Source organism: Atta colombica, unplaced genomic scaffold (assembly GCF_001594045.1).
Source record: "Atta colombica isolate Treedump-2 unplaced genomic scaffold, Acol1.0 scaffold245, whole genome shotgun sequence".
Lineage (NCBI taxonomy): Eukaryota > Metazoa > Arthropoda > Insecta > Hymenoptera > Formicidae > Atta > Atta colombica.
This window is the reverse complement of record NW_017259344.1, coordinates 223,872-234,629: the sequence shown is the minus strand read 5'-3', so window position 1 is coordinate 234,629 and position 10,758 is coordinate 223,872. Positions and strand designations below refer to the sequence as shown.

Sequence of the window (10,758 nt, the reverse complement as noted above, 5' to 3'; positions counted from 1 at the left end):
TATATATATATATATAATCCGGTATGTGTACATGAGTTTATAATAAATTTCATTATCACATTATTTTCTGTAATCATATACTTTTCTAATGAAAATAAAAGAAACTAAAACCTACTATTGTGCCTTTTACAAAGATCCACAAAACTTGGCTCGTGCTGTAAACTGAAGCCGTAATGAACTTTTCAAGTTTGATAGTATGTGTGAACCGAAATTAACTTTTTGTTTCTTATACTTGGAGTAAAAGTATCTCTCAAAATATTCTCTTTGCCTTTGGTCGATTGAAGTCACGCGAATCAGTTTCCGAATTTAAATGCGAAAAGATTACTTTTTGTCTATTTCTTCTTTATCGTTTTTTAAATATTTTTTCTTAGAGAATACGAGAAGCAAAGCACTAAACGCGCTAAGGACTATAAACGAGACGTGATATCGATTTTCAATGCCGTCATTCCTTTGAACAGGACCATACAAAAGGCGGAAGAATCAAAATGCTGAAAGTGCTTCTTGCTTCGATCGATCGAGGATGTCTCCGTCCAAAGAATAACGAAACTTACGATAAATAAACCGCGAAAATAAATAGCTTCTCATGGAAAATAGATAGGAAGCATCAAAGCACAACATATAAATTCTAATACATGTATATATATATTTATAAATATGTATATAGTAATTAATGCGTCTCTTGTAGTATGTAATTTTACTAAAATTGTACAACGAATAGTTACATAGATCGAACCTGTAATAAAATTCCAGGTTGATTCTCGACCGTGTCTGCGATGGCTCTGAAAGAACGAGGCAATAAATTATCTTTTATGGCTAGTCAAATATAATGAATAAAGATGTACGTCGCGCACACAGGTTAATTTACTACCGACGAGTATTTCGAGTGTGGCTTTTCAATTTCAGCCTTTATATTTTTATGGAAATAACAGCCAAGTGTCATCGCGTATCGCTAACGATGATAATTATCAATCAATATTCGCGTTACTTCACGCTGACTCAAATAAAGCGCAACGTCGACCGAGGGCAAAACTTGCGCCCATTTTGCGCCTTTTGTTAGATTGGAGCAACCTGCAAAAAGCGCGATATCTGCGATGAAAGATTAATGCGCGCAATTATGAACTTGGAACACTGTAAATTAAACAAAAAACCGGACGCTGACAGGATAGATATCTGTTACGCCAAAAGTAATTTACAGAGTGCACAGGTTTGCCATTATTCGCTCGTAGTTATTCGCACGGTACTCAGTACATAGTACCATAGTAATAATCATCGTAACGCGATACTTATGACAGTATCGACGCACGGCATAACGCCGCAGTTTGCGAAGCGAAATGACGATAATTATTGGAAAAAGTTAGTATCGTCTGAATTTGGCGAAAAAGAAACGAGTAGTAATGGGCGCAACATTGCAGCAACCATCCTACGGTTGTTGAGAGGAGATCGCACGGCGGTGTCTGAAACCCACTTTCAGTTTAACGCGATTGTGCAAAATCAATTACCGCAGAGTTCGCGTAATATACGAGCGAAGTTTACCGCCGAAAGTGTCCTAGCCTCGGTGGCGTTGGCCCAAGTTGTCGTGCCCGGCACGATCCCAAACCTCCGATCCTCGGGACCTTAACTTACGAAATTATAGCTGCCCCGGTCACAGATTCTGTGGATCGCCGCGAAACAGCCGTGGAAACGGCCATGGCGTCGGTGGCGGCGACACTCCGTGACTTTGCGTTTGGGGCGTCTCTCTATCGTTAATGTCCGGCATTCCCGCAAATTCCCTTTATTGCAGCATTTGGCCGATACGTTCCAGACTGGGAACACAAGAACGGGATAAACGATCCTGGTAGTTCGCTTAAACGAGGTGCATAACCGAGCCGCGACGTCCCATTGATTTCTAAAGAGAATCGGCTTTAATGACAATCTCTGCTTCCTAATCTACTTTGGTTAATCCTAAAAATTGGATAAACGTTAACATCGGTTACGCTGCTCATGCGGTTATTGAGAATATAATGGAGATCTTCTCACGCTTTCACGCCCATGCCCTCCGGATATCGCGGATCTCGTGTAACGCGGATGTAAAAGGTCGAACAGAGGGAGATGAGAGGAGAGCACGGAGCACAAAACGGCCGTAACAGCCACCGAGGGGATGGTCGGCAATCTATTTCGTAATTTAATTACGAGGCTGTTACAAATTTGCTTTCCCTTCGGCGGATTTTTTTTTTTTTTTGAAAGCCCCAGCATATTGCATGGATAGAAAAATCCCTTTTACTAATCAAGATTTGAACTTTCATGACAGCTAAAATAGAGTTATAACAGCGATACCAGTTGAAAAAGTGATTTTTCCATCGGAGTAAAATTCTCTTTGTTGGACAAACGGTCGCAAACGGTTGTACCTATCTCAACAAAATTTAACCTTTTGGAGATTATAAAAAGATCGGAGAAGTGCTATAAGGGAATGGACCGTAATCTACTTCGGCTTTTCATTACAAGCCTGTTAAAACCTCGCTTTTGCGCTCACCTTCAGGATTCTTTTGTAAGGTGCCATACATTATACGACACACCGCATTTGAATGTGGAATTTAAATTTTTTTCACCGTAATTAACAACAGTTGAATTAACGACGATTGCAAAGATAAATACAATTCTTTCATCAATTTTGTCTTCGTAATTAAGATCTTTGTTTATTGAACGCGAACACCGAGTTGTTATTTTCGGATTCTGTATTTCTTTTTGCTGGACTCGGATTGTCGTTTTTTGTCGAGGTTGGATGTCCGGTACTCAATTTTAAAATTTAATTATGGATCTTGTGCTGGTTCGTATTTATTCGCAGTCGTTGTCGTCGCATGTTTTTCCTTCCTTTGAAAACTCGATGCGTGATGATCGAACAATAGGCCGATCTATATTTGTAAATAAAGTGTTTGCTTTTCCGAATAACAAATTTATGTTATTTAATAACTGTATTTGTGGGGAATATTTAACGTAACAATATCGTCATTATTTTGTCGAATTAAAGTCATTTGTTTACTCAACATACTGAATCGTTCTCATTCTCGCATTTCAGATTGTCCTTCCCTTATAAAAGATTGGAAATGTCATTCTGTCCCAGCGGAACAATCTATTTAATACAAAATTTAATTACGAATCTGTAACAATTTCGCTTTCGCTTCTACGAGCATTTTCTGAAAATTCGATATGTTGCATTTATTTTTACAGACAACCTATGAATTTTTACAGCTGCTCACGAATCATATATCACATATATATAACAATAAGCAGGAAGAAGTAAGAATTTAATATCAAAATTTAATATCAATAATATGATTATAAAATCAAAATCCATTTCTCGTTAAAACGTGTCAGATTTATATCGCTTTCGATATTAAATTTTTCATTGTTTATAAAAGATTAAAGATATTGTTTTATATCAGAGTTGGTTGGCGATCCATTACGTAATTTAATTATGAGCTACTAGCTTTAAAAGGCTTTTGTTATCCCTGTAATAGAACCTGTAAATAAATGAGCTAAGTTTCCTATAATATTTTGTTATATGCTTCTCGTTCTTAGCCAACGAAATCCTTCATTGCTCATCGTCTAACGTACGTCGTCGTTGAATTATCACCATTCTTTTTTGTCACTTTTCTGTTACTTATATAAAGGATTGAAAATGCCGTTCTGTGGCAACGCGTAGCACCGTTAAAGCTGAGAAAAATTTATCGCAACTACAAGTCGCAGGTTGCAGTACAGCTATCCCAGCCAGTGGTGCCAAGGGTGTTACTTTATTTCATGTAAGCACATGTGTAGGTAAGTTCCTTGCACACGTGTACAACGCGTGTAGACGTGAACAGCGAATGTCGTGACCACGGAGGATCCCATAAATTTAGCCGTAGGATTTCGCCAGGCTCGGAGAAAAGGGATCGGTCCTCTTACCGATGGTAGCCTTAGCGAATTATGTTATTTGATTTAGAAGACTGATAGTCGACCGAGGAGATCGGCTGCGCCTCCGTTGGCCGGAAGTCGATGAAGTAAATTAAACGGGCAGCAAGAGAAGAGAGGATAAATGCGATAGTGGTTGTTTCGGAGGATGCTTTCCCCTTTTCTCTCTCTCTCTCTCTCTCTCTCTCTCTCTCTCTCTCTCGCTCCGATGATTCTGTTGGGGAAATGGGAAAGAAAAGGGATGTGCTCCAAGCCGATAGTTCGGGTACGGTAGTAGATCTGAGGGAAAAGACAATCGAAGATCCAGGAGAAGACGTTGATATCATCTCGAGAACGATGCTTTTAATTAATTGCGGAAATGAAGTTCCGCCTTCTGTGTTTTTTGTCATCTGTATATTTATATATCCAAAAAGGTAAAGGTACAGATTGCTGTTTTGAAAGATTATTGACCGCGCGATATAATCTTCTGCGCGCATCTTTCTTCTTTTGCAACTTTTATAATTGTTGCGAACTTCGTTTACACGCATCAAGTGATCACGCGATCAAAGGAGATGGAAAAGAGAGAAATAGAAAGAGAAAGATAGAATACGGATTTGTCTTTTGCGATTTATTCTCGTAGGATAAAACTTGCTGGACGAACTTTCGAATAACTTACGGTCTTCGATAAAATATGCTTTCTGGAGATGAAATATGCGCTAGAAATCTCACTGCTTATCCTCCCCTCAACAACGAAATGTCCGAAACTTTTTATTTCCTTATGAGCTTTTTATGAATGCTACAACATTGGCCAGATCAGCGAAGTTATTTTCCGGAACAACGACATCGTTGCCCCATGTCTGATCGTATGGAAAAAGAGCATACCGAACGACACAGAAGCGTCTTGCGGAAATCGACGCTTTACGAGCGAGTCAGCTAGCTATTTCGCTATCGACATGAAACCGCGAAAATGCATTTGTGATGCTGTACACGCTACAAACGCCTGCGTGACGTGTTCGCGATCGTCAAAGTACCGCGTTAGGAAAACGGGGCTGAATATACGAAGAGGGTATGAGAAGGCAGATTGCCTTTGACGCGAGCAATAAAGTAACACTGTACGCCTCGCATGGCGCGATAAACTCCTCCTTTCTACAACTCGCGCGTCTGGATCTCGTCATCACTTATACGTGAGGGTGGATGAAACAGAGGCTAACCACGTCTATGTGTGCACACAGTAATATAATGCACCGTACATGCAGGATGCAACTTATCGCGCCTAAAACACGTATACTTCGCTTGTTCCGTTCTCTTGTTCACTATATATCGAATGAGTCAGCCTAACCTGACTACTATCTCGAGCAACTTAAGAAGCAATCGCGCGTATGCGGCTATAATTTTAGGAACGCTTTTTGGAAACTGATAATTAGCCGATAATCTCTTTCCGAGAGAACTTTGGTCACGGTCTGGCGACTACTTAATTGTGTGCTCTGCTATTTGTAACTATTTGTTTCCGATCCTTTATATCCCTGTAACTCACTCGTTCTCCTCGCATTCCCTATCGTCTTGTTCCACCCTAGCTCGTTCTATTCACTATTAACCTTTGTTTCTATTCGCCGACCAAGTTCTATGGAATCTATGGAGTAGAATCTATGGAGTTATCGCTCTACCATTACTTGAATAAACATTTCCAATTTTGCATTTGTAAACCCGGCTTCTTATGTAAAATATTTCCAACTTTCTAAATCTTATGCTGAGCGTTCACTCATATTACATACAATAACTTTCCGATCCTTTCCATTGTTGAATATTGAGGAAGTAATGATTATCCTTGAGTTAAATAATAGTTTGTTATTTTTAACTTCCATATGCATAAAAAAATCCGTTTCTATGATTAGTTTCAAAGTAAATCATTCATATTAACGTACACACTTAGTAAATAATAAATTAAATTTTAGTCAAATTTAATACATTTTCTTAAATTGTTTAACTTCATTGTTTTAGTTAAATTGACGACATATTGAGTAGAAGTAGTGGCGATTTATAGAAATATGTAACATGTAGAAGAGATAAGTTATGATACTAACACATAAAATTGTTTATATCTAGAAACGATTGAATTTTCGATTTATGTTTACTAAGGCTTTTTTATTTAGTATAGTACATATCATATAAATATTATATAATCTTTTTTTAACCTGTATAAAAAACCTGTATAAAAAACAACACGACACTTTCACGTTGATAACTTATCGCATTTCTAGCGACATTTCTCGTTAATAGCAAAGATCTATATTCCAATTATTTTTAAACAGAGTTCCGATTGCATTTTTTTGGTTTTAGCATAAAAAATGTAGAACTCTTTTTTATTTTTATACTATTTTTATGACTACCACTATTTATTTTATACAAATAAAGTATTGTGCTAACTTCACGGATTTTTAAAAAGAGTTCTATATTTTTTATATTAAAAAATTAAAGTTAAAGATGTATGGCTTGTTGATTTTGCGAATCTAGCATGATATTTCTCGTCTAAAGTACAAGAAAAAATAAACATTTTCACTTTTAGCTACAGATTCCGTTAGTATTATTACTCGAGTTTTATCAATATATATAATTTGAAAACAAAATCCAACAATTACCAATTTTAATACATTTTATAGAGTACCTATTAAAAAATCTATTCAACATTTATATGGTGGATAATATACATCATACTAAGTAAAAATAACAATATAGCTATATCATCATAATTATTTTTGTGTGATAAATATGTAGTATATAGTTAATATGACTTATTTACTTTGATGTGTCAATGTTACTACGTGTGATTTGGATGAAAACTTAGTTGAAGACTCATTTACTAAGCAACAGTTTCAGAAAGGAAAAACGATTTGCCACGCATAATTAAAAATATGTATGTGTGAAGTGCTCATTAGTCTGAGCACACATACCATGGTATACACATATTTAGTACGTGTAATGAGCCGTATTTGTTTTCTAGACTCACAGATGCTAAAAAGGACTTATTATACATACAAATGCAAACACGTCTAACAGTGGCATATGAAAAGTTCATCACATTGGCATATGAAAAGTTCGTCATATTCTCGTTACGAGAATACGTTGAAACGCATGAAACTATATATATATCGCATTAATAAAAAAAATTCATTTTAAAAGAAGTTTAACATATGTTTGACATACATAAGTAGAGTAAAAATGATACTTTCATCTTCATGATTTTTCATTTCTTCACTTTTTTCTTCTATGATTTTTTAAATGTTGGAAGAAAATATTAATTTTTTAAAAAATTATAATATATACGCTTTTGATGCAAACTAATTTTACAGAGTAATTTAACATTAATTATATCAGCAATGTACAATTAAAAGAAAAGAATGTTCTTCCACTGATAGAGTTCTGAGAGACTGTTATTAGTTTTTTGATAATCAACCTCGTGTCATAACCGGCTCTTGGTCTTCCCTTCTAAGGATTAAGAATACTGTTATAACTGTGACTTTAGTTTGTTTAATTTTCTGAGTCTGCAAAACGTTTCAGCACGGATCGCGCAAGCCGCAGCAAGAGAAGCGCTTATCTTACGGCGTAGATTTTTCTCTTGTTTTTTTTTTGCTCTGTAGAGCACGTAGAGGCCTGTGGAACAGGGTAGTTATCCTGCCCTTATATAAATGCTAATATAAATGCTGTATATCGTCTCCCTCTTGCACGATGTATCTTTGATAAAATTACAGTCCCGCTATGTCCTCTCTGTTCGCAGGAACTCATATAGAAAAATTTTTACGGAAGATTTTGCGTGCGAGGAATTTGTTATTCGTTCCTGCAATGATAAGTCGATGATACACCGAGAATCAAATTTTCATGCTTCTTCTGATATGTGCTTTGAAAAAATTTTGGCATCGTTTTCTTGCATTTCAAGCTCGATATATCTCCATGTCGTCACTACAACTCCAATGTTGATTCCGAGATGACGCTGAAAAATATGTTGTCCTTTAACTGGAATTTGCCTCCCTCGCGTTTACTCCTGTCTTTTATTCTGTTCGCTTCTGTTCGCGACACCTCTCTCTTCTGTCGGATCTCGCTCTATTCGGATTTCGCTTCCGAGCCAGTCGCGCGCGCGGAATCTTGTCGACGCGCCCATATAAATGCTAATGTTATACATTGACGTGGTATATGACCCGACTGGAAGAAGTTCTACAAATTTTGAGTCGGATGTAATCCATCTCATGGTATTGCGCGCGGCAGTACGATTTGTGATGATTGATTGATTCCAACCTTCTGAGATGATTCCATCTGGCTTTAATTAATAATAGGTAGGACAGAAGAATGTGATCTCGAGAACTCTGATTCAGCTTAGGATATTTAAACAAGAGAAAAATGAGAAATTAAGGTATGTTACAATTTCACTGGAATTATTAAGAGAAGAAAAAAAGGATGTTTTAAAAAATGTTTCGCTAATGTTACCATTAAAATTAAAGACTTGAAAGTGGATGCCTATTATATATATTTTTTATACAACTGTAATAGCTACGTGATTGCTTTAAAAAATCCTGAAAAATGGGTCGGACGAATCTCGAGGTCATATTCTTCAACTATATCGACAACGCTGCCAACGTCCCCGGTAAATGCAATTTTAAAGTGAAATAGAAAAACTCGAATTATACGGGACAATTGGTGCACAGTTGAGCAATTAAAGGCATTTGAATTTATTGAGTAAATTAAATCAGATTCAGTTCCTGAACCATTAATTATACAGTAGCTCGGTTTTTGTATTGTTGCCTTTTTTATCGCGGTCGGTTGAACTTTTTCCGGGAGTTTTGGCGTGAAAGCTATCGTTAAGCACGATCCGCGGATGTATACGCGCTGCCGCACGATCGGTCGATTTGATGCCAACCGCGTGTTGGATTTCGCACTAAATGCGCTGGCTTAGGCGGTACGCATGCATCCATTACCAGCCTCCATGATCCCCATCGATGGTCCAGACTTGAAAAATGACCGGTGATAAAATTTCCCGAGCGCAAAGCGATAGCACAAAAGAGAGGAAAAAAGGGAAAAAGAAGCAGAAAGAAAGAAACGTGCATCACAAGTAGTTGCAGTGATGGTTCAGTTAAAAATCTCGCTCGAAAAATTTCTCTCGCTCGAAAGTTTTCCTCCAACTTTTCTCGATGTGTTTGGTATGCTAGATAGACGAGACGTATCGATCTCCCTATTTTTGATTCGGTTGAAAAGATTCGTCGAGGTCGAGCTCCGAATTTTCACGCCTCACGTAGCTGCATTTTCTTTATTCTATGACATCATTTGGCTTCCACGGAGAAACTAATTTTCTTCCCCAAAATAATAGTACTTAAAACTACGGATATATATCAAAGCGATAACGTTTCCGCAGCACAATACAACTTGGCATTGCGCATTGCTACTTACTTGGAATATCCCAAACGCTGTGCCGAGGTGTTCATTTGTCCGCACGACCGTCGTCACGATCATTACTCTCTCTCTAGCTCCTCTCTGTCTCTCTCTTCCTTCCACTTCTCTCGAGTAATTTCTTTCTCTGTCTTCCTATCGTCAGTTTTCTTCTTCGCTTTTTTTTTTAGGCACTCTCTCTCTTTTCCGCAATCTCGAGTTCGCTTTCTGCCACAAATATCGTGTATTACCCGCGTTTAGCTATCGAGAACAAAGATTCGCATCGTACATAGTGACCTGCGCTATACATTGTAGATGCACGCATTGTACAAGTGCACGCGTGCGACACGCGCGCGCGCATCTATGCTCGGCTCGCCGCAAATCTCCCGCGGATCTCATCCACGTCGAAATGGTATGGCTCTCCTCTCCCGCAGCGATAGTAAGCGTGTCGCAGGTTCGACCCACTTTGGAAGGCGCAATTCCTCGCGGTTCGACCTCTGCCTACTCGGTCGATCGATAATTCCGATCTCGTCGATCGGTAGTTCACCGATATCGTTAGCATATTCTGCTACAACATCGTCAAAGATGTCACATGTGCCGACCGTCGCGACGGATCTTCTCTGGTACCATTGCTGCTTCCGGATGTCATACTCGATAATTTTCAGTCAGCTAACGACGATATAGCGCACGTAGACTTTGAGGCCGATCATGACAATCCCTCCCCCGCTCTTTTAGACTACGCTGTTGCGTGTCGCGCTCATGTCACGCTCGCGCTACTGATCGAATCACCCTGAACGTAGAGATGACCTCGTACGTGATCGAGGATCCTGCTCGGCACACGAGAGGACCATGTGCCGTGCGCACTGACGATGCTGTGTGTGCGTTCCAAAACACGTAAAAGAGCGCACGTTCGTGAGAACAAGCGCGTTTACGTGTGTGTTCTCGAAGGCACGTAAGCACCGCGTCGACGCGTTCCATGCGCCGTCGGTGGAGGGTTGTAGGCCGCCCGCGGTCCAGGCCGCCACGCAGTATACTGAGCAGTGATGCCGAGAGCCCGGGAGAACCCGCGGGAGCCTGTTCGTGGGTGAACGAAGCTCTCCGAAAATCTGCGAAGATCCTCGATTCGATACACTCGGGGTCGCGCCACCAGCGCACCGAAGGACACGGATGGACCACCGGGACTACCTGTCGGACCAACAGCATCATCACCATGGAGCGGAGAATCTCTCTCTTTTCTTGAATCGACTCGTTCGGCTCTTTACGTCGATAAGATTGGTGCAATCGTTCTTTTCTTTTTTTTTCTTCTTTCCCTCTTTTCTTTCCTTCTTCTTATTCCTCTCCTTTATCTTTGCCGAGCACAATGAGCTTACGTGTTCTAAAAAGATAGAAAGTCAAGGCAGATCGCTTCGATACTGTTGTATATATACGAACGACATATATATG

General features: G+C 39.0%; 1 protein-coding gene across 1 annotated transcript in view; it reads right to left on the bottom strand.

The window, feature by feature from the left end:
* Positions 1–10,236, bottom strand: part of LOC108688876 — a 24,666-nt gene extending 14,430 nt beyond the window's left edge. The window contains exon 1 of the mRNA XM_018195405.1: positions 9,337–10,236. The gene's annotated coding sequence lies outside the window, so the exon portion shown is untranslated. The remainder of the gene's footprint in view (positions 1–9,336) is intronic.
* Positions 10,237–10,758: the final 522 nt, after the last annotated feature.